This window comes from Stenella coeruleoalba (genome assembly GCF_951394435.1).
Source record: "Stenella coeruleoalba genome assembly, chromosome: 4".
Taxonomy (NCBI): Eukaryota; Metazoa; Chordata; class Mammalia; order Artiodactyla; family Delphinidae; genus Stenella; species Stenella coeruleoalba.
The window spans coordinates 80,734,684-80,756,659 of NC_137149.1; the positions used below are offsets into that span (position 1 = coordinate 80,734,684).

At 36.6% G+C, this 21,976-nt stretch overlaps 1 pseudogene across 1 annotated transcript; it reads left to right on the plus strand.

The window, feature by feature from the left end:
* Nucleotides 1–20,386: 20,386 nt before the first annotated feature.
* On the plus strand, nucleotides 20,387–20,877 carry LOC307185495 (large ribosomal subunit protein eL21-like; annotated as a pseudogene). The gene has a single exon. The product of its transcript is annotated as a large ribosomal subunit protein eL21-like (transcript).
* Nucleotides 20,878–21,976: the final 1,099 nt, after the last annotated feature.

Below are 21,976 nucleotides of genomic sequence, written 5' to 3' on the forward strand. Positions count from 1 at the left end.
GCTGGTTTTAGAAATAAAATCACAAATTCATTTCCCATCAATATAAAACTTCTGTGAATTGCTACAAGAAATAGTCTGCAAGTTAAAGTGATATTAGAACATGTCTGTCCAGTTTGGTTGGAGCAAGAGGAATTTGGTATTTGAAAGTCCATAACCTTGATTTTGCTTTCTATCTCCTGATCCCTTGTTATACTTTTTTACACATTTCTTAATAGTAACTAATTCAGTGTCAGTAGAGCTCCTTTCTCTCTCATGAAAATACCTCAGGTTTCTCTGTGGCTTGGGTATTATCCCCATTTGTTACCTATCCAGTGTTCCATTTCATGCCAGTTCCACCTCTTGCTCTATTTTATGCTTTCTTCTCCCTTCAACTGAATGTGCAGGACCGAATAAACCTGGCATCTGGATGTGTAGGGGCACTATTTGAGTCTGCTCTGTATCTTAGGATCTAAATTCCATCAACCAAAGCGCTCATAAGTTCTGGTTTGATTGACATGCTGTTTATATTATGATTTGCATATTAAATGTCTGTAAATTCAGTACTTTGAACATGTTGTCATACAACTGTCACATTAACAGTAAAATACTGTTTGCATCTTTATCTTTTTGCCTTGTGACCCATTTTTATTTCCACCATCATTTTGTATACACACACACACACACACACACACACACACACACACACACACACACACAGAGGCACATCTCCAAAATCCCTCGTTGAATTAGACCTGGGGAAGGATCCCTTATGATGCTGTATAGGAGAGAACAAAAATTCCTACCACCACTGAACCGTAGTTTGGAGCCTGAATTTATTTTCTATGAGCCTCTTGAACCACTAATTTAGAAAAAGGATAGATTATTTAATGCTAGCAGCTTTCAACTATTTTTGCTTTAGACTAGTTGAATATTATTACATTTTTAGTTGCACTGGCTTTATAAATCGATCCCTGTGGAGCTATCTTTTCCATGGGTGGTGTGCCTTCTTTTAAGCCTGGATTAATGCCACTGAATTTGCCCTTTGATGTTAATAATTAAAAGAGAATAAATACTCCTTGTGGATTTTTTCTTCAATGTAAGTTAAGCTTCATTTCTTTCTCAGTAGTAGCTATCTGATAAGATTTACATCAATGATAAAGACTAATTGGAATTTGTGGTTCATTTTTGAACTGTTGGGAATAATACTAAGTATGTTTCTGTAGTCTCTCTGGAATCATCAGGCTCTGTACAGAAAATCTTTTGATTTTCAGAGAGTATATATAGTGAGTATATTTGGTGTCATTCAATCTAGAAGTATATATCGTGCTTGAGCCATTTTGAATGATGCTTTGTAGGAATCAAAACAAAAAGATATAAGGTGACTTTCTCAAGTTACTATAATGTATTAGGGAATATAAGCCAATTGCAAATAACTGTATTAAAAATAAAACATAGAAAATGTTCTAAAAATGGTAAAATGCAAGAAAGGAGAGTTTTTTTCATTGTTGTTCTATTCCTAAGTAATAACACATGAGTAGCCCTAAAATATTTGAGGTTTTGGTATGGCAATTCATTTTAAAGTCATCCTCTTCAAATTTTACTAAATTACCACGTTCTTACTTTCAAAATATTCTTGGAGAAAAGTTATTTGTAAAATCAGTGTTTCTGATTTAAGAATATGCAGTAGTTACTTTTACTTGATTTTAGCAAATAGTGAAAAGCTTGTAGAATATCCTAGATACAGTACAAAACTCTGAAAAAATTCTAATATGTGAGCTTTAATTCCACATAAATTATTATAAACTGGTAAAGGTAGAAATCACTGGTATAAATTATTTCAGCCCACTGAAAAATAGTATGACTCATTGATGAGATGCTGAGTCATGTGTTTATTTTCAGAAACACAATGGTATTGAAACTACTACAGCCACCGGGAAACCAAGAAAACTTGAAAAGCCTACAGGAGATTCACACTAATACTAGAAGTTTCATTAAATAGAGTCTTAGGGCCAGAAATCTGGTTAGTGAACTTACCTTGTAGCTGTGTTTATTTAGGAAGCACATTATTTTCCTTAGAGTGTAGGTATATTGGGATGGCTGGAGGCTGATAGAGAACAGGGGGTGGCAAACCCCATCCTCACAGCAACCCATGTCATAACCATGAGATCATTAATTGAAAGATTTTACTGTGTTAAATAACCTAATTTCTTATGATTAGTTTCTTGGGGGAATTTTCCATTGGCCTGAACAACTGAAATGCAATGGCATTAACAGAAAAAGAATATTTGTTACAGCATAGTATTTGCTATTCTTCCTTAACAGGTATGTTTTTAATATGTACACCTCACCTGAACTTTAACATGATCTCTGATAAATGTGATACATTTCCTATATGCTTATGGTGAATTTGCTCTTTAGACAAATTCTGCTTTGGGGCATGTATTAGTTTGCTAGGTCTACTATAACAAAATACCAGAGACTGGGTGGCTTAAGCAACAGTTCATTTTCTCATAGTTCTGAAGGTTGGAAGTCTAAGACCAAAGATGTCAGAAGTTTTGGTTTCTCCTAAGACTTCTTTTTTTGGCCTGCAAATGCCCATCTTCTCATGGTATCCTCACAAGGCCTTTTCTCTCATGTCTCTCTATGTAGGTCTTAATCTCCTCTTCTTATAAGGACACCAGTCATATTCAACCCTATGATCTCATTTAACTGTAATTACCTCCTTAAAGGACCTGTGTCCAAATATAGTCCCATGGGGGGTGGGTGTTAGGGCTTTAACATACGAATTTGAGGGGGACAACGTTCAGTCCATAAGAGAGTTACAGGGGTTTAGATTTGCTGAACAATGAGAAACTCTAAAAAGTGCCCTGAGTAACTAAGGAAACAGTATATGCTGTGAAAAGAGGCTTTATGTGATATTTACTGGCTGCTTGTTTTACCCATCAAGAACAGCAACAGTTGCTTGAGTCAAGAATCTGGGATTCATTCATTATTCCTCACTCTCCTGATATTTAATGAGTTACTTAGGAGAATAAAATCTGTTCTGTCTCCTGAAGATCTGTCCAGATCATCAACTTTCCTCCAGTCTCAGTATGAATATGCTAACTTACATCCTGGCTAGATTACTATGGAAATTTCCTCATTAGTATTTCTGTCATTCTCCTAATTTTAACTTCTTCCGATTCATTCCCAATTTAACATCCAGAGTGATCTTTGATGTTTCCCCCTTGAACACAGAACTGAGTGAAATTCCCTGCATGATTTAATAAGCTTCTGTCTACTTCTGTACCCTTGTCCTCTGTCTCCTTCTCTTTTCTTCTCTCACTCACCTCTTACATTCTATGCTTTAGCCAGACTAAGCTGCATTTCTTGAGAAAGATCATGTTCCCTCTTGCCTCTGGTACTTTGTACATGTGGAAATTTTAGCCTGAAGCACTTTCTGCCAAGAATCTTGTCCATATTTAAGGTCTTAGTTTACACAGCATTTTATATAGGAAACCTTTATTGACTCTCAAATCTGGGTCAGATGCTCTTTTAAGCTATCACCAAAACCTATCTTTTTTGTCATTAAGTAATCCATACTTCTCCCATGATAATATTTCTCTCAGTACATTAAAATTACATTTTTTTACTAGCATATGTACTACTACAATATAAGCTCCTTGAGAAATAGCAATCCTGCCTTGCCCACTGCTCTAATCCCAGTATTACTGTTGAGCCTGGCATATAGTAGGCCTTCAACAGGATGAAGTTACTGAACGAATGATTAGATTATGGAAGCTCTTCTAACATATATCAGCTTTTTTTTTTTTTTTTTTTTTTTTTTGTGGTCCGCGGGCCTCTCACTGCTGTGGTCTTTCCCGTTGCGGAGCACGGGCTCCGGACGCGCAAGCTCAGCGGCCATGGCTCACGGGTCCAGCCGCTCCGCGGCATGTTGGATCTTCCTGGACCGGGGCATGAACCCGTGTCCCCCGCACCAGCTGGCGGACTCTCAACCACTGCGCCACCAGGGAAGCCCCATATATCAGCTTTTAAAAGGTCAGGGATTAATGGCAGGGTAAAATTCAAAAATTATAAGTTTTCTTTAATTATATTATTTTGCTGTCTTCAATATTTTCTTCTTCTGTTTCTATCATTTTCTGTACTGAAGCGTTTTCTATATTTTTGATCCCAAGAATCAGGTCATCACTTTTTTTTTTTTTTTTTTTTTCACTTTGCACGTTACAAAGAGAAGCTTGAAAGATGCTGATATAGTGTATAAACTGACAACCGGGATGAATTGAAAAACTGAAGCCCAGCATCCTTATTAACCAAGAGGAAGAAAGTTAAAGGATAGTCTGTGTGACACGGGGGATGCTTTAGGGCAGCTGAGGCTGCTGCTGTCAAGTTTCTGCCTGGTAACAGAGCTGGTAGCTCTCATCACTAGATTGCTTTCAAAAGACAGGAGACTCTGCCGCTGTGTGCACATGTGCATTTTAAGAGAAGAAATGTCCACCCAAACATCAAGGTTGTAAATTGTGTGTGACAATGAATTAAAGCTTTATTCTTCAAACAGTGAAACTGAAATGTGATTGAAAGTGAGTGAAGCATGGAAAGGGAACTCACATGCAAAACACTCCTGGAAGAGAGAATGCCTGTGCAATGACTGCTAAAAACATTATCATTTCTAAGTATATGCTATCAGTTTCACCAGGAATTGGGTCCAGGTTTGTAAACATTTAGTCAAATAATAAATTTCAGAATAAAATTACTCTTTACTTTAGATAAAGACTTTGACTATTTGATTACTATGAGAAATGCTTGTAGCCTTTGTTCCTTATGTCTTACATGCCCTCAGTTCTTTAGAAACCATTATGATATATTACTATTGTATCCTTTTAAATGAAGTATTGAGTATATTGCTCAATATATATTGAGCATATCAAGTCCTCTGTGGACTGTGAGTGAAAATGTTAGAAAATCATACTTATACATCTTGCTGCTTTTGCGAGTATAAAGAAACTGCCTTGTTGCTCCTGAGAGGAAAGTTGGACTATGTGGACTGAGGTAATGCCCTGTTACTGGAATTTTACTTCTAGAAAGGGAAATCTTTGGTAAACAAAGTACAAATGACTAGAGAATATATTTGTCCAGTCAGAAGTAACAGACCAACAGTTTAAATCTTTCCCCAAAGAATTACAACATCACCAGGAGTAGGTGTAGATTGCCTTGTGTGTACTCTTTTCACAACTACTTTGATATCAGTAATTAAACACACATGTATTGAGTAATGACCATGATGTCTAGGACTGTGCAGGGCAATAGAGATGCAAAAATAAAGATTCTTGTCATCAACTTGCTCACAACCACTTGGAAAACTCATGATTTTTCTCAATAATATTATGTTTTCAAAATTTTAATCTCATCATGATCCTTTCTTTCTAAGCCTTCAATATCTATCCTTTACACCTGGAATAAACTAAAACTAGACACCACGATTCACAACAGTGCAACTGACCTAGTCTAAGTTTCTGGTCTCTTCCACCATCTCCTCAACCCTCACTGTGCTCCTTCAGGTCTTTACATGGTCACTGCTTCTCACAATGTTATTCTCTGTTATATGTTTCTTCCTCAGCGAGACTTTCCCTGACCATGATATTTAACAATCACTTCCCACTCCACACCCCTAAGTCAGTGTCTATCCCCTTTCACTGCTTAATATTCTTTATAGCACTTATCACTACCTGAAATGTTTGGTTGCCTTAAGAAAATCCCAATGAAATTAAGCTCCGTGGGGAAAAGACTTTTTGGTAACTGCTGAATTCACATTGTATAAACGTGTGGCTCACGGAAGGTGCTTGATGTGTATGTGTTATGCGAATGAATGACATTCTGGACAGGCCTTGGCAGTTCAGCATAGGGCGCCACAGTCCTCCACACAGCAGTAGTTTCCACACAACTGCAACAGTGGAAAAAGCTCAGGGAGCCAATCAAAACGTTTATGGAAAATGTTTTCTCCAGTCTCCATTTAAATGCATGTTTATAAAATATAATTTGGCACGTAGATGTAGGAAGAGATGTAGAATTTCCCCTCAGTTAAGACCTCAATACTGAAAGACTTATCTAGACATGAGAGCTTTCCCATGAACTTACACATCAGATGAAGTCCTTAACATTCATTTTTGAATATATTCCTAAAAACTTGGTTATAAAATCAATTTTTACAAAATAATTTTTTGAAAAAGTAGTGAGTTTTGGTAGATAGATCTCATATTAAATGTGATTTTTATAAAAATATGTAGATATTTAGAAAGCTGTGTTTTCATATCAGAATTTCCTAACATAGAATGTATCTGTAATAGGTATATATGTTGTAAAATTAAAGTGGCACTTCTGGTTATCTTAAAGCATGGCTAGGTTGCAAACTTTATAAACACTTTACAACAGCGTGTCAAGAAAGCCAATTTCAAAAAACAATTTGGACTAAACGTACACACATGTTAAGCCCTGAACCACATGTTGTTTAAACTGCATCCCTCTTATTTTAAAGACTGCACTTGCAAATACTGAGGGTGCGTTGAGAATGTTTATTATCTACCAGTTTCCTTTTTAGCTTGAGAGACAGTACTCAATATGATAAATTACCTTTCTGGTAGAAAATCCATTCCAGAGAAACCCTCTGAAGTGAATACCTGTTAAACTAGAAGATATTTAAAATGAATACATTTTATAATGAGAAAAAGAAATTGAAAGGCGAAGCACTGAAATAAAATGCCTGATGCTTGAAGGAAAAATGAAACTGGGTAACATGTAAAATTTACCTTTTTGAGTCATGCTTCATTAAAAAAAAATATAACAGTAGAGGTAACATGAAATGGTAAATGTCATGCTCAAGATAGGTTTTTGCTGTATGTAATTATGTTATTTTAGTTTATATGATTAAACTGTAGTCTTGTAGATTGCTTTGAGTTAACTTAAAAAATCTGATATTATAAACTGAGTTTTGGGGAGGACATGATTCATGGATAAGTTTTGAGTTGTACCACTGGGAAACCTTCAGATTGAATTCTTCCATTTTCCATCTACCCTTCAGGTTCCTCAGAGCAAATGTTGTTGAAGAACATACCTCAGTAATATTTCCTTAGAAACACAGTCACTTCTGAGTGGAAAAATATATTCCACCTATAACACCTAAATAAGTTGCTTCTGTATAAACCTCTCTCATTCCCTTTTCCACCTCCTTACCCATCCCCCACACCCCAAGTCTGTCTGTCTCCTCAAACTTCCTTCCTGACAAGTACCTTAAAAGTGACTCAATGACTGTTTTCTCATTCAAGTCTCAAGTCAAATGCAGTGGAGTTTGTCAGAAGGTAGTCACTCCTGAATTGCTGTAATAAGAGAAGCTCTCCTAACTTGAAGTTTGCAACATAAAATCTCTCAAGGGAGGATGAAATGGCAGCTGGGAACAGCATTTTAGGCACTGGAAGCAATATAGCAGCTGTTAGTGGACAGCATTCCTCTTATAGATGTCTATGTGATTTTCTTAGCCAGGGACACATCTGTGGGGCATTATGAATCTGCCAGAAGATTAAAAAATTCATTTATACTTATCGAAATGTCTGAGGGAACTATTTGAAGTGTGAGAGCCCTTTGTAGCTTTTACGAGGAGGCCTTTTCAGAAGCAAGAAATGTCATGTATTACAAAGGCCAGCTTTAAATTCAAAGTAAAAAAAAAATTCTTATTTTAGGACCTGAATAGTAGAGTGACTGTTAAAAAGTGAAAAAAAAAAAAGTAGCATTCTTCTATGAGCTAACAAAATGGCTATGAGTAGAAAATTATCAGGAGACCAAATTCTTTTAATGTTCCAACTTGTGTTATAATTTATGTATTAATTCCTCTCTCTGAATATGTACATATATGTATACATATATGTACACATATATATTCTAAAATAGTACACACCTGAGACATCTGCTTAAATGAGGATAATTATGTAAATGATATTTACATAGGGCTTTTATGTTTTTCAAAAAAATTTTAATTTAAAATTTGAACTTCAAAATAGAAAGGTAATATAGGGCAAATATTTTTGTTTTCATAGTACAGACTGGGAAAACTGACGTTGTGAGAATTTGTCTGTGGTTCTCCAAAATTGCCACAGTAATTGAATGCAATACTTCTAGTTCTAAGTCAACACAGGGCCCAGTACAGCACCTAAAATAGGGTAGATGTTCATTTCTTTTACATTAAAGAGAAATATGTTTAATGTTAAAAATTTCAAGTGATATGTTAAAATTATAACATGAAGAATATAATTTAATAACATTACTTATATAGCATTGGTAAAACATAAAAATATTGACAATAAATTTAGATGGCATGTGGTTCTTGATGAGATATGATAGGATTTATCCTGTTCTTGGAGCAAAATCAATAAGTGGCCACAGATTACTGCTTAATATATATAATTAGAAGATCAAGAATGGGCATGTAGAAGTGGAGGTCACTTGCCTCCATAGAAAGTTATGATCTCTTGCTTTTTAGCTCCTAGATGTGAGCCAGTTCTCACACCAAGAAATCATGGATTGAACAGCAGTGATCTTCCTACTCCCTCCCCTAAAAGGACCTAGGGCCACTTGTTAGGGTAACCATACACTGGGGAATGGGGAATAATAGATCTTTAGAGGACCCTTGGATGTAGGATCTGAGTTGACACTGACATTTGGGACCCAAAGTGTTGTCATGGCACCCTTGTTAAAGGAGGGATGAACAAGATCAGGTAATAGAGCTCAAGTCCATCTCACAGTGGGTCCACTGGATCAACTTTGGCCCAGCCTATGCTCATGTCTCTGGTACTTAAACTGATATTCTTAGCTGTTGGCACAATCCTCATACTTCTTTCTTGACCTGTCAAGTAACAGCTAGAAGGAAAGGACTAGAAGTCTTGAAAGCTATGCTTTTTTCAAGATAGTAAATGAAAAAGCACTGGCTATTCTCTAACTGGCAGGGAGATAGGGCCACCTCTGCAGGGCAATGATATCCCCAAGCTTCCCTATGGGATCAGATTGAAGCTAGTCTCTGGCTGAGACCACATTCTTACTATGATTTTTTCCTCTGCTCTTTCCACTTTGAGTTCTCCCTTTCTCCTGAGAGATCTTCCCAATAAGTCATTTGAACAGTAATTCCAGACTTAGGCTCTTCTCTAGGGAAGATTAAAAATTTTTTTAATTTTATATTGGAGTATAGTTGATTTGCAATGTTGTGTCAGTTTCAGGTGTACAGCAAAGTGATTTACTTATACATGTTCCTATATCTATTCTTTTTCAGATTCTTTTCCCATATAGGTTATTACAGAGTACTGAGTATAGCTCCCTGTGCTATTCAGTAGGTCCTTGTTGATTATCTATTTTACATTTAGTAGTGTGCATATGCCAATCCCAACCTCCCAATTCATCCCTCCCCTCACTTTTTCCCATTGGCAACCACAAACCTGCTCTCTAAGTCTGTGAGTCTGTTTCTGTTCTGTAAACAAGCTCACCTGCATCATTATTTTAGATTCCACATGTAAGTGATATCATATGATATTTGTCTTGCTCTGTCTGACTTACTTTACTTAGTTTGATAATCTCTAGGTCCATCCATGTTGCTGCAAATGGCATTATTTTTATGGCTGAGTAATATTCCATTGTACATATGTACCACATCTTCTTTATCCATTCATCTGTCAGTGGACATTTAGGTTGCTTCCACGTTTTGGCTATTGTAACTAGCCAATGAACATTGGGGTGCAAGTATCTTTTTGAATTATGGTTTTCTCCAGATATATGCCCAGGAGTGGGATTGCTGGATCAACTGGTAGCTCTATTTTTAGTTTTTTAAGGAACCTCCATACTCTTCTCCATAGTGGCCATACCAATTTACATTCCCACTAACAGTGTAAGAGGAGGAACCCATAATATTTGAAATAACATCGTCCATTCCCTACCACCTTTCGTTTTCTATCCTCGCACCCATTTTATTTTACTTTTTACATACCTCAAAACTACTTCACATTATATTTCTAAATAATTATTTTTAAAGGTATTCAAATGAACTCCCTAATTAGATTCTAAGCTATTCTGAGATACTTTGTGCTGTTCACTACTTTAGCTCAGACAGAATAGGACCTAAGTAATAGTAGATACTCCAATAAATTGTTCATGTGAATAAGCAAATGAATTTGAAATGGTCGGCATTCATTTACCTTTAAATTTTGTTGTTCTTTATTGGGTAGTTTGTTAACTTATTCCTAAAGGGAAATTTAGTAGCTCAGTTTAACATATACTTTTTTCTATTCTTATTGTATGTGTAGATTCAAATAGGATCAAGAAAATATTTTGAATAAAATTAAATAAACTCATAAGTAAGAATTTAGAAGTTTATATTAATCTAAGTTTAAGCTATTTTTAAACTTAGATTATTTTTCCAAATTTACAAACTGAGTTCTTTCCTTTTTATGTTGATAACCTATATCTTGGGTGTTCTAAACTTAAATATGATGATATACCTATACCCTGAAACATAGCAGTTTCCTAATTGCTCCCTACTGGTTAATAGTCATTTTACAAATGGAGCAGTATAATCTTTAACTATCCCAATATGCCATCCATTTAAAGAATGTCAACCTTTTGCACTTTTAGGCTTCTAAAACTTGGTGTAAGGTAGTAGATATGTTTTACTATAGCCAGTATGTTATAAAACCTCTATAATTTTTGGAATTGAGTAGATTTTTGAAATCGTTATAGTCTTTATAGCAATATTAATGTATATAAAAATTTCCTTTTTTTCACTTAAACTAATTGAATTATTTCACTACATATTTTATAGTAGCCTTTACAATATAGTGAGATAACTTAAAAATATAGCGCATTAAATCAAGAAGTTGACATATACTGAGAGAAAGCAGACACTTTGAGTTTATCTCAAGTTGTCCTGCATATAAAGCCTAGAGATTTAAAACCTTGAAACAATATTATTTGGTAGGAGTTTGGAGGCAACAACAACCAGAACAAAAACAAGACAGTTCAGTGCTTTTAAAAGTATCATCAAAGAATTAAGTCCAGTAGAGGAGGCATCAGGAGAACTGATTTGTCGTCCCAACTTTGCTTTATCTAGCTATGCGATCTGAGATATAAGTATTATCATCAATAAAGTGATTTTATTTGATCAATATTGAGTGAATGTAATATAAGTTGCTACTGTGTTTTGACTCCATCCCACTCTTCGCTTTAATCCCACGCATGAGCCCATTTGACTTACGAGGTCACAGCTGCTCATATGGTCACAGTTGCCAAACCAGTAAATAGGAAATGCACATGCTTGACTTTTAAGTAGCAGTCCATGGATGACATTAAGAGATCTGGAAGAATACTTCCTGAATGCTACCAACTGAGTGTTTATAATTCTCCAAATTCATATATTAAATCCTAACTCTAAATGTGATAGTATTAGGAGATGAGATCTTTGTGAGGAGATTAGGTCATGGGAGGGGAACCCTCATGAATGGGCTTAGTGGCCTTATAAAAGAGACACCAGACAGCTTCTTTGTCTCTTCTGCCAGGTGAGGTTACAGCTAGAAGGAGCCATCTATGAACAAGGAAGTGGGCTTTCACAAGACATTGAATTTGTTTTGACCTTGGACTTCCTGGTCACCAGACTGTGAGAAATACATTTCTGTTATTTGTAAGCCACCAGCCTATGGTATTTGTTATAGCATCCCAAACACTCTAAGGCCCTGGGTATGTTGCTCCCACACTAGAAGAGATTAAAATTCCTGGCTGAATTTTAGACATGACAATGAGAGGAAGCAAAAGTAAACTCTGGTGAAAGCAGAGGCTGTGTGCTCTAACACTTCAACCCCTGAGTCTTACCATTCAAGTTTGGGATAATAAAACTGCCAGTTAAATTTGGGCAGCTAAGAGTTTAAAGGAGCTGTGCTCTCCAAATTTGTCTGTAAAACTGGAAAACTGCAGCCTTGCAGGCATTCACTATGCCATTTTGACATGAGAACAAGAGAAGATAGATGGTTACCGGAGTTGGACACAGGGTAATTACATAGCCTAGTTTGCCCAGGACAGTCCTGATTTACATCTGCTTTTCAACAGCATTTGTCTCAGACAACATGTCCCAGTTTCAGATGATAAATTAGATGATCACTCTAGCTGTAAGTGGCAAATAGAGTTTGAAGTAGCCTTACGAAGTTTCTCGTGGCAGTAGATTGGAATAAGAATGTAGCTGCATTTTACTGTGTCCCAGTCTATTTAAGGAGACACAACAGTTGAACGAGGTATACATATGGAGACTGCATTTAACTTGGGGCACCTAGATGAATAGAGAGGTGCCTACAACGATGTAAAAATTTATTTGGCTGTAGATACAAATGGCAGCATAGTAAACAATATAACAAAATATTATTATCCCTGTCCATTAATGTCACCATGGTACTGTCAAATTCCTGGATAAAGGAGCATAAATTGACTGATTATAACCTGAAATGGCTGTTTATCTGAGATTGAATAAGATTATGTTTTTGTCTATGTTTTTAAACTAAGTTCAAACTTAGTTCAGTGATTGTTAAAAAGGAAAAAGTAATATATAGATTGAGGAATGTTACCAGCTACACGTATTTTTCAAACTGCTTTCTGAGATGTTCTACAGGTCCTCTGAGCGACATCAGGGGCAATAGGGTATGCGGGGGAGGGATCTGAGCTCACCACCCCTGCTTCAATCAGTTTGATTCTGTTCCTACTTGTTACAAAAGGTTTAATTGAAGAAAAGATTTTGCTACTAATACAACGATATTAGAATAACATTTATTCCTCTATTTTTCTCACAGCCTCTATACAACACAAGTTTTACTGCTTCTGTTTTCAAAAGTCTGATCATTTCCTACTATCCCCACTGTTAATCACCATATTCAAAACCATCATCATTTCTCACCTGGATTAATGCAAGCACCTCCCAAATTGTTCCCTTTTGCTACCTGTATTACCCAGTAGTCTATTCTCAGCAGAGCAGCTGGAATAATCCTTTTAAAAAGATAAGTAGGGCTTCCCTGGTGGCGCAGTGGTTGAGGGTCCGCCTGCCAATGCAGGGGACACGGGTTCGTGCCCCGGTCCGGGAAGATCCCACATGTCGCGGAGCGGCTGGGCCTGTGAGCCATGGCCGCTGAGCCTGCGCGTCCGGAGCCTGTGCTCCGCAACGGGAGAGGCCACAACAGTGAGAGGCCCACGTACCGAAAAAAAAAAAAAAAAAAAAGATAAGTAAAATCAGGTCATTTCTGTGCTCATGACTCTTCAACAGTATCCCATATCACTTAGGCCCTACATGACATGCCCCTTAATGTACCTCCTATCACAAGGCCCTATTTGAGCTGCCGTCTTCTACCTACTATCTCTCTGATCTTATCCTTTTCCACACTTTCTTATTCTCTCTGTTCAGCTGGCTTCACTATGTGCACAAACATGCTAATTATTCATCCACTTCAGGGCTTTTGCATTTTCTATTCACTATGACTAGCCCACCCTTCCCCCAGAGCAGGCACTAAAAAGTAAGTTTAATGACCACTAGACCCAATGATTTCTACAAAATCATTTTTATAACTAGTTCTGTAATTATAAAAAAATTTATGCATTGGAATACCTGGAATTGAACGAGATGTTCTCTTAAAACTCTTTAAAGGTGAAGAACTCTGTCTCTGTTATGCAGTTCTACGGTGTCAATTTCCAAAATGTCTATTTGTCTCCTGATAGGGGAATTTTGGACCACTAATGTCAATACCAAAGTAATTACAAATAGCATACATTCAACAACCAATATTTATAGGATAAGGATACCGTTGCTATCTTATACCATGTAGCAAAGAATTTAAAAATTTCATTTCTTGTTAAAATTTACAAACCTTAAAATCTTCACTCTAATAAATTCAAGGAATCCTGTCTTGTGTTCATTTTAGTCTTTCCTGTAGTTTTCACTTAGTTAGGTATTACTTATAAAATTAGCTTTATAATCATTTCCATAGTCCTCACATATTTAGGTATTGCTTCTAAAATTAGTTTTAAGATCAAGCCAAAAATACTGTCCAAAAATACTGTCCAGATAATGTAAGCAGCCATATATTATTTCTAGAAATAGATACTTGAATGCAAACTTGTCAAGAGAACTGGAGTCCAATGATCAAGTCAGTTAACTTTTTGAGGATGCAGTTAATTTGTTTTTCTCATGTGGTAGGCAGCCACTACAGTGGCCCTCAATTATCCTCACCTCCTAGTATTCACACCCGTGTTTAATCTTGCCCTCTTGACTGTGAAATGGACTTAATTCTGATGAATAGAATATAAGAAATGAAGGGTAGTCATTTTTGAAGTTAGGTTATAAAAAGTCTATGGCTTCTGTCTCAGGTGCTCTCCCTTTCTCTGATACCTTGCCAGTTCTGGGGGAAGTAAGTTTCATGTCCCAAAGCAGTCCTGTGGAGGATCCCACATGAGTGAGCTTGAAAGCAGATCTTCTGAGCTCTGTCAAGAGCTATGTGAGTGAGTTTAGACACAGATCTTCTCAGGGCTAAGAGCCATGTGTGTGGACTCGGAAACAATTCTTCCCAGTTGACCCTTGAGGTGGCAGCAGCCCTGGCTGCCACATTGATTGCAGCATTGTGAGAGATGCTGAGGCATAAACACTCAGCTAAGTTCTCTTGAATCTCTAACCATGACATAATAAATGTTCGTTATCACATGATATCATGGGAATATCATGCTAGGGATATGTTACCTAAGGATAACATTACTGATTACTATAAAGTTCTTTCCTCTCTTAAATTCCTCCCTGCTTTTCTAGGGATAATCGGATTAGACTATGAGAGTTGTCATTCTCACTAGTCAAAGAGTAAAAATAATCACGTTGAGGAGAAATGTGATTTTGCATTGTGATAAAACTCTTAAATGGCCAATTGGACACATCAAATATGTTTAATGTATGTCAATTTTGTAATTTTGTCCTAAAACTCTAGACTTTTCAAAAGTTAGTTTCCTAAATCACCTGCCCAACTTTAGTCTAAAGTGATAAAGTTCAGACAGTCAAGCCAGAGTGACTGCTCTAGCCCTCTTGCATAAGAAAGTTTACCTAGAGGAGACTTAGTTCTGTTTAGATCTGGGCTGCCTCAAAATGACAGCAGTAGACAGGTTGGTCAGGAGGCAGCAGCCTTGATCTTCAAGACTGCTGTCCTTACATTCCAAGCTTATACCAGTGCCCTTTGAAATGACATATTTTGATCCTTCTGGTCCATCCACATGGGTATGGTTTTCATTTGTCAGAGGCCATTGATATCAATCCTTCACTTATGGCCTTGCTATATTATGGCTCTTGTACCAGGGACCTCTAGCATCACTGAGCCTTTTATTTGTATAAAAGGAGAAATCTTTCAACATTATTTATATAACTAGCACCTCCATGGCTCAAAGCATCAACCTGCAGCCTCACCTTTCTCCCAATTTTTTACAGCCTTTCTGCATATATAGGAGCATCAGTATTTTTATCTCTACCATTTTCTCATAGCTAAACTTCAATGTGCATTTATATATATAGAGACATGCAGACATATGATCATACACACATACACACAAATATAAGAATTTTTCTTTTTTCCAGCTAAATGCAGTGTAATAATTATGTAACAGTTAATAAAGTAGATAAAATAATGATTACAATAGTTTTTACTATAAACAGGTGACACCTTATATTAAAATGTACAGAAATACCTTAACTCTATACTAAAATTAATCTGTTTTTATGTCCCCACAAAATAGAAAATAATAGAAAGTTGTCTATTCACATACTCTCACATATACATACATGAACACGCACACGCCCACGCCCACACTTTTCTCCTTGGAGAACATTTACCAACAACATGCTGTTATTTGTTTAGGTATTTTCATAAGCAAATCATCTTTAGAATTCTCTGATAATAGTCCCCAAGTGCACTTATTGGGTTATTTTTAGTTAGGTGTTGACTTATTATATACTAACAATTCTCAGGTCACATATGTTTGAAAAATGCTGGCTTAAACAAGGTGAAATAAAAGTTGTCACCTCAGGAAATACTAGATTTTAATATGCTTATATGTATTATGAATGTGCAGTGGGGGACTGCAGGATGCAGCATTCCTCAGAAGAACTGATAAAGAATTGTTTTTTAGATAAAATATATTTGGGGAAAGAAAAAGGAAGAAAGGAGAGAGAAAGAAAGAGAGAAAGAGGATGGAAGGAAAGAAGGAAGAGAGGAAAGGAGGGAGGAAGGAAGAAAGAAAGCATGAAAAAAAGGAAGTAAGTAGGAAAGAAGGGAAGAAAGAGAAAAGGGGACACATATTACTTTTCCAATTGGTTAAAAGACAGAAAAAATAGATAATTCACTGGCTGGAATCTACCTAGGATACAATTGTGCTTTTACACATATAACTATCACATCATAAGTGATACGACTACTTAAAAAAAAATCAAGATTTCTAGAAACATAATGAGTAAAAGCTCTTTAAGGTGTACATTTAACCTTTTTAACAGGCTTGTTTTTAACATGAACCCTTATTTAAATTCTTAAAGACATCTTCATGTCTTTTTTGTTCTTTGAAGAAAGCTTTAAATCATATCAATGAACTTCAATTATAAATAGCCCTCATGCTTCTAGGAAATAAAATGAAAATATTATTAACCAATTCTCCCACCTGAGAGACATGGGAGAGTTAGGAGAGAGCAAGGACTACAAGTGTTTAATGAAGATATGAAAAGTGAAATACCTAGTTAAGTAGTTCTTAATAATAATTATTACCAACACAGTATGGTACCAATTGATATTTTATTGTGCTATAAATCTTGCAGCCACTTTCCTACATAAATACTAAAATGTGCAATTTAAACTATTTGCTGAAAGGGCTTGCCGGATCTGAAGCTACACAAAGGAAAAACAAAAACCAAAAGCCAAAAACATAAGTAATCTTATAGTCAGAGGAGCTCCTCCTGACACTTCACTTCCCTATTCAGCTAGCACAACATAGACTCATTTTTTTTTCCTGAGCTGGTTAAAATATATGTGTGTATAGTATTCTTGAATGAATTAATCAAGAAGAGGGGTAGTGGCACATAAAGAGACCTGATTTGGTATTGGAAGAATGTCAGTCCCCTGAGGCACTACAGAGACAGTACATAATGTTAAGTGGATGATAATCCTCAATTACATCAGTCAAAGGATATAGTCAAATCTATGAAGGCCACCTGTATGATTGTCTTGTACAAACAAGAGCATTGGTTTTCATTTCAACATCTTTGCTTGGCCTATCTCTCTAAAATGAGGCATCACTCATGGCTAGATTTCCATGTGTCTCTCCTCAAAGTTACATGTATTTTTACATGTATTGAAACATTTACATGTATTAAAACATTTGAGATTCACGTTTATAATCCACCCTCCTACCCAATGCTGGGAGATAGATGTTTTTGTCTTTATTTCATAGGTGCAGGAAGTGAAGCTCCCAAAGTTCAAGTGATTTGACCAAGGACACCCAGGTCAGAAGTGGACAAACTAGATTTGATGCCATCTTTCTGCCTCCAAGACAAGAACACTTTTACTTATACCAGACTATGGAAAGAACCAGGCTGTAATATCTATTTGCTAAAATTTCATGGCAGAGAGATCTTGGAGCAGACTCTCTGAAATGATACTGTGGATTTTACTACATCTACTGATATAAATGCTTGACAATCCTGCAGCCTGTGGAACAAAAACCACATTCACAGAAAGATAGACAAGATGAAAAGGTAGAGGGCTATGTACCAGATGAAGGAACAAGATAAAACCCCAGAAAAACAACTAAATGAAGTGGAGATAGGCAACCTTCCAGAAAAAGAATTCAGAATAATGATAGTGAAGATGATCCAGGACCTTGGAAAAAGAACGGAGACAAAGATCAGGAAGATGCAAGAAATGTTTAACAAAGACCTAAAAGAATTAAAGATCAAACAACAGAGATGAACAATACAATAACTGAAATGAAAACTACACTAGAAGGAATCAATAGCAGTATAACTGAGGCAGAAGAACGGATAAGTGACCTGGAAGACAGAATGGTGGAATTCACTGCTGTGGAACAGAATAAAGAAAAAAGAATGAAAAGAAATGAAGACAGCCTAAGAGACCTCTGGGACAACATTAAACACAACAACATTCGCATTATAGGAGGCCCAGAAGGAGAAGACAGAGAGAAAGGACCAGAGAAAATATTTAAAGAGATTATAGTTGAAAACTTCCCTAACATGGGAAAGGAAATAGCCACCCAAGTCCAGGAAGTGCAGCGAGTCCCATACAGGATAAACCCAAGGAGAAACACGCCAAGATACATAGTAATCAAATTGACAGAAAATAGGGACAAAGAAAAATTATTGAAAGCAGCAAGTGAAACACGACAAATAACATACAAGGGAATGCCCAAAGGTTAACAGCTGATTTCTCAGCAGAAACTCTACAAGCCAGAAGGGAGTGGCATGACATATTTAAAATAATGAAAGGGAAGAACCTACAACCAAGATTACTCTACCAGGAAAGGATCTTATTCAGATTCAATGGAGAAATCAAAAGCTTTACAGACAAGCAAAAGCCAGAAGAATTCAGCACCACCAAACCAGCTCTATAACAAATGCTAAAGGAACTTCTCTAAGTGGGAAACACAAGAGAAGAAAAGGACCTACAAAAACAAACCCAAAACAATTAAGAAAATGGTCATAGGAACATACATATCGATAATTACCTTAAACGTGAATGGATTAAATGCTCCAACCAAAAGACACAGGCTTGCTGAATGGATACAAAAACAAGACCCATATATATGCTGTGGGAGAGACCCACTTCAGACCTAGGGACACATACAAACTGAAAGTGAGGGGATGGAAAAAGATATTCCATGCAAATGGAAATCAAAAGAAAGCTAGAGTAGCAATACTCATATCAGATAAAATAGACTTTAAAATAAAGATGTTAAGATGTTAAAGAGGAAAACATAGGAAGAACACACTTTGACATAAGTCACAGTAAGATCTTTTTTGATCCACCTCCTAGAGTAATGGAAATAAAATGAAAAATAAACAAATGGGACCTGCACAGCAAAGGAAACCATAAACAAGATGAAAAGACAACCCTCAGAATGGGAGAAAACATTTGCAAACAAATCAACGGACACAGGTTTAATCTCCAAAATATATAAACAGCTCATGCAGCTCAATATTAAAAAAACAAACAATTCAATCCAAAAATGGGCAGAAGACCTAAATAGACACTTTTCCAAAGAAGACATTCAGATGGGCAAGAGGCACATGAAAAGCTGCTCAACATCACTAATCATTAGAGAAATGCAAATCAAAACTACAATGAGGTATCACCTCACACCAGTTAGAATGGGCATCATCAGAAAATCTACAAACAACAAATGCTGGTGAGGGTGTGGAGAAAAGGGAACTCTCATCCACTATTGGTGGGAATGTAAATTGATTCAGCCACTATGGACAACAGTATGGACGTTCCTTAAAAAACTAAAAATAGAATTACCATATGATCCAGCAATCCCATTACTGGGCATATACCCAGAAAAAACCATAATTCAAAAAGACACATGCAGGCTTCCCTGGTGGCACAGTGGTTGAGAGTCTGCCTGCCGATGCAGGAGACACGGGTTCGTGCCCTGGTCCAGGAAGATCCCACATGCCGCGGAGCGGCTGGGCCCGTGAGCCATGGCCGCTGAGCCTGTGCATCTGGAGCCTGTGTTCTGCAACGGGAGAGACCACAACAGTGAGAGGCCCACGTACCACAAAAAAAAAAAAAAAAGACACATGCACCCCAATGTCCATTGCAGCACTATTTACAATAGCTAAGTCATGGAAGCAACCTAAATGCCCATCGACAGATTAATGGATAAAGAAGATGTGGTGCACATATACAATGGAATATTAGCCATAAAAACGAACGAAATTGGGTCTTTTTTGAGACGTGGATGGATCTAGAGACTGTCATACAGAGTGAAGTAAGTCAGAAATAGAAAAACAGATATCGTATATTAACGCATATATGTGGAACCTAGAAAAATGGTTCAGATGAACCAGTTTGCAGGGCAGAAATAGAGACACAGATGTAGAGAACAAACATATGGACACCAAGGGGGGAAAGTGGTGGGGGAGTGGGGGTGTGTGTGATGAATTGGGCAATTGGGATTGACATGTATACACTGATTTGTATAAAATTGATGACTAATAAGGACCTGCTGTATAAAAAAATAAATAAAATTCAAAAAAAGAAAAACAAAAACCTTTGAGCTCCTTTTCATGGGAACTGCCATCTTCCAGTAATTTGCCAAAATGACTAACACAAGGATAAAGAGGAGAGACACCTGCTATATGTCTTCTAGGCCTTTTAGAAAACATCAAGTTGTTCTTTTGGCAACATACATGTAAATATACAAGAAAGGTGATACTATAGACATCGAGGAAATGGGCACTGTTCAAAAAGGAATATGCCACAAATATTACCATGGCAAAACCGGAAGTGTCTAGAGTGTACCCAGCAGGCTGTTGGCACTATTGAAAGAAGTTAAGGGGAAGATTCTTGCCAAGAGAATTAGTGTATGTGTTAGGCATATACACTCTAAGAGCCATGATAGCTTCCTGAAACTCATGAAGGAAAATGATCAGAAAAGAAGGAAGCCAAGGAGAAAGGTACCTGGGTTCACTTGAAGCCCCAGTCTGCTCCACCCAGAGGAGCACACTTTGTGAGCACCAATGGAAAGGAACCTGAACAGCTGGAACCTATTCCCTATGAATTCACAGATTGTAAAAGTTGTAAAAGTTAGGACTTCGTTTTTTTCTTAATTGAATAGAATGTAGTATCTCCTCCCCCAAAGAAATATTTAAAGCAAACTTTGTGTCCTAATTAATTAGGTAATATCTTTACTATTAAAATTTAGTGTTTTTCTTGCTAAAAAAGAAGTTTGAACTACTCTCTGGTCTGTATAGGACAGTATGATTCAAACATTCTGCTGCACTTCTGGCTCAACAAGTCACAATGAACATAGAGTGTGTTAAATGGGGCAGATATAGCTTTCTTCAGATCATTTTGCTCTTCCATATTCATAGAAAACTTCCCTTGTTTGTCAGATCTGTTTATTTCCTTTTCTTGTTTTTTCATTAATTATTAACATCCATTTCCCCCACTAATCTCTTCCCTCTTGATTTTTCTTTAGATTAGATCAACTCCACTCATATTATTCACTGCTCCTGGAGGTGAGGAAAAGATAAGCAAACATAACTGGAGAGATTAAAAAGATAAACTGGAGAGCTAGGGGTAGGGCTAAAGAAGCCAGAAGTCTAATAGGGACTGAATTGTAGAGATACAGCTAAATGTGTTTCTCTCTGAAGAAAACAAAATTCAGTTCACCAATTAATAACTTGTTCTCCCTTCTGCCTGGTACACACTCTTCTAGATCAATACCTGCTCAGCTCTTTCTCATAAGTTAGGACTCAGCTCATAAATTACTTTCTTTGAGCAGCTTTTCTTAATTTCGCAATATAAAATAATGCCCCTTCATCACTTACATCACATCACCATGTTTCAGTTTCTGTATGTCACCTGAGACTATCTGAATATATTTTATGTCATCACATGTTGGTTGTCTCCTTCAAATAAAAAGTAGCCTCCACGTGCACAAGGTTCTTGTTTTTCTTTGAAGTCTCTATCACTGGCATCTAAAGAAAAGACATAAAATTTTTTTATAAAGCCAGATCTTTATCTTCATAGAAAGTTATAATTTAATTAGAGAGTGGAATAACTAGAAAAAGACTGAATAGTACAATGCACCTTGTGAGCCATCAGTCCAGGTTCAAGGATGAGAGAAATCGATACCACTAAAAACATTTGGGAAGACTTCATAGGGGATGGGAGCTTTAAAATAG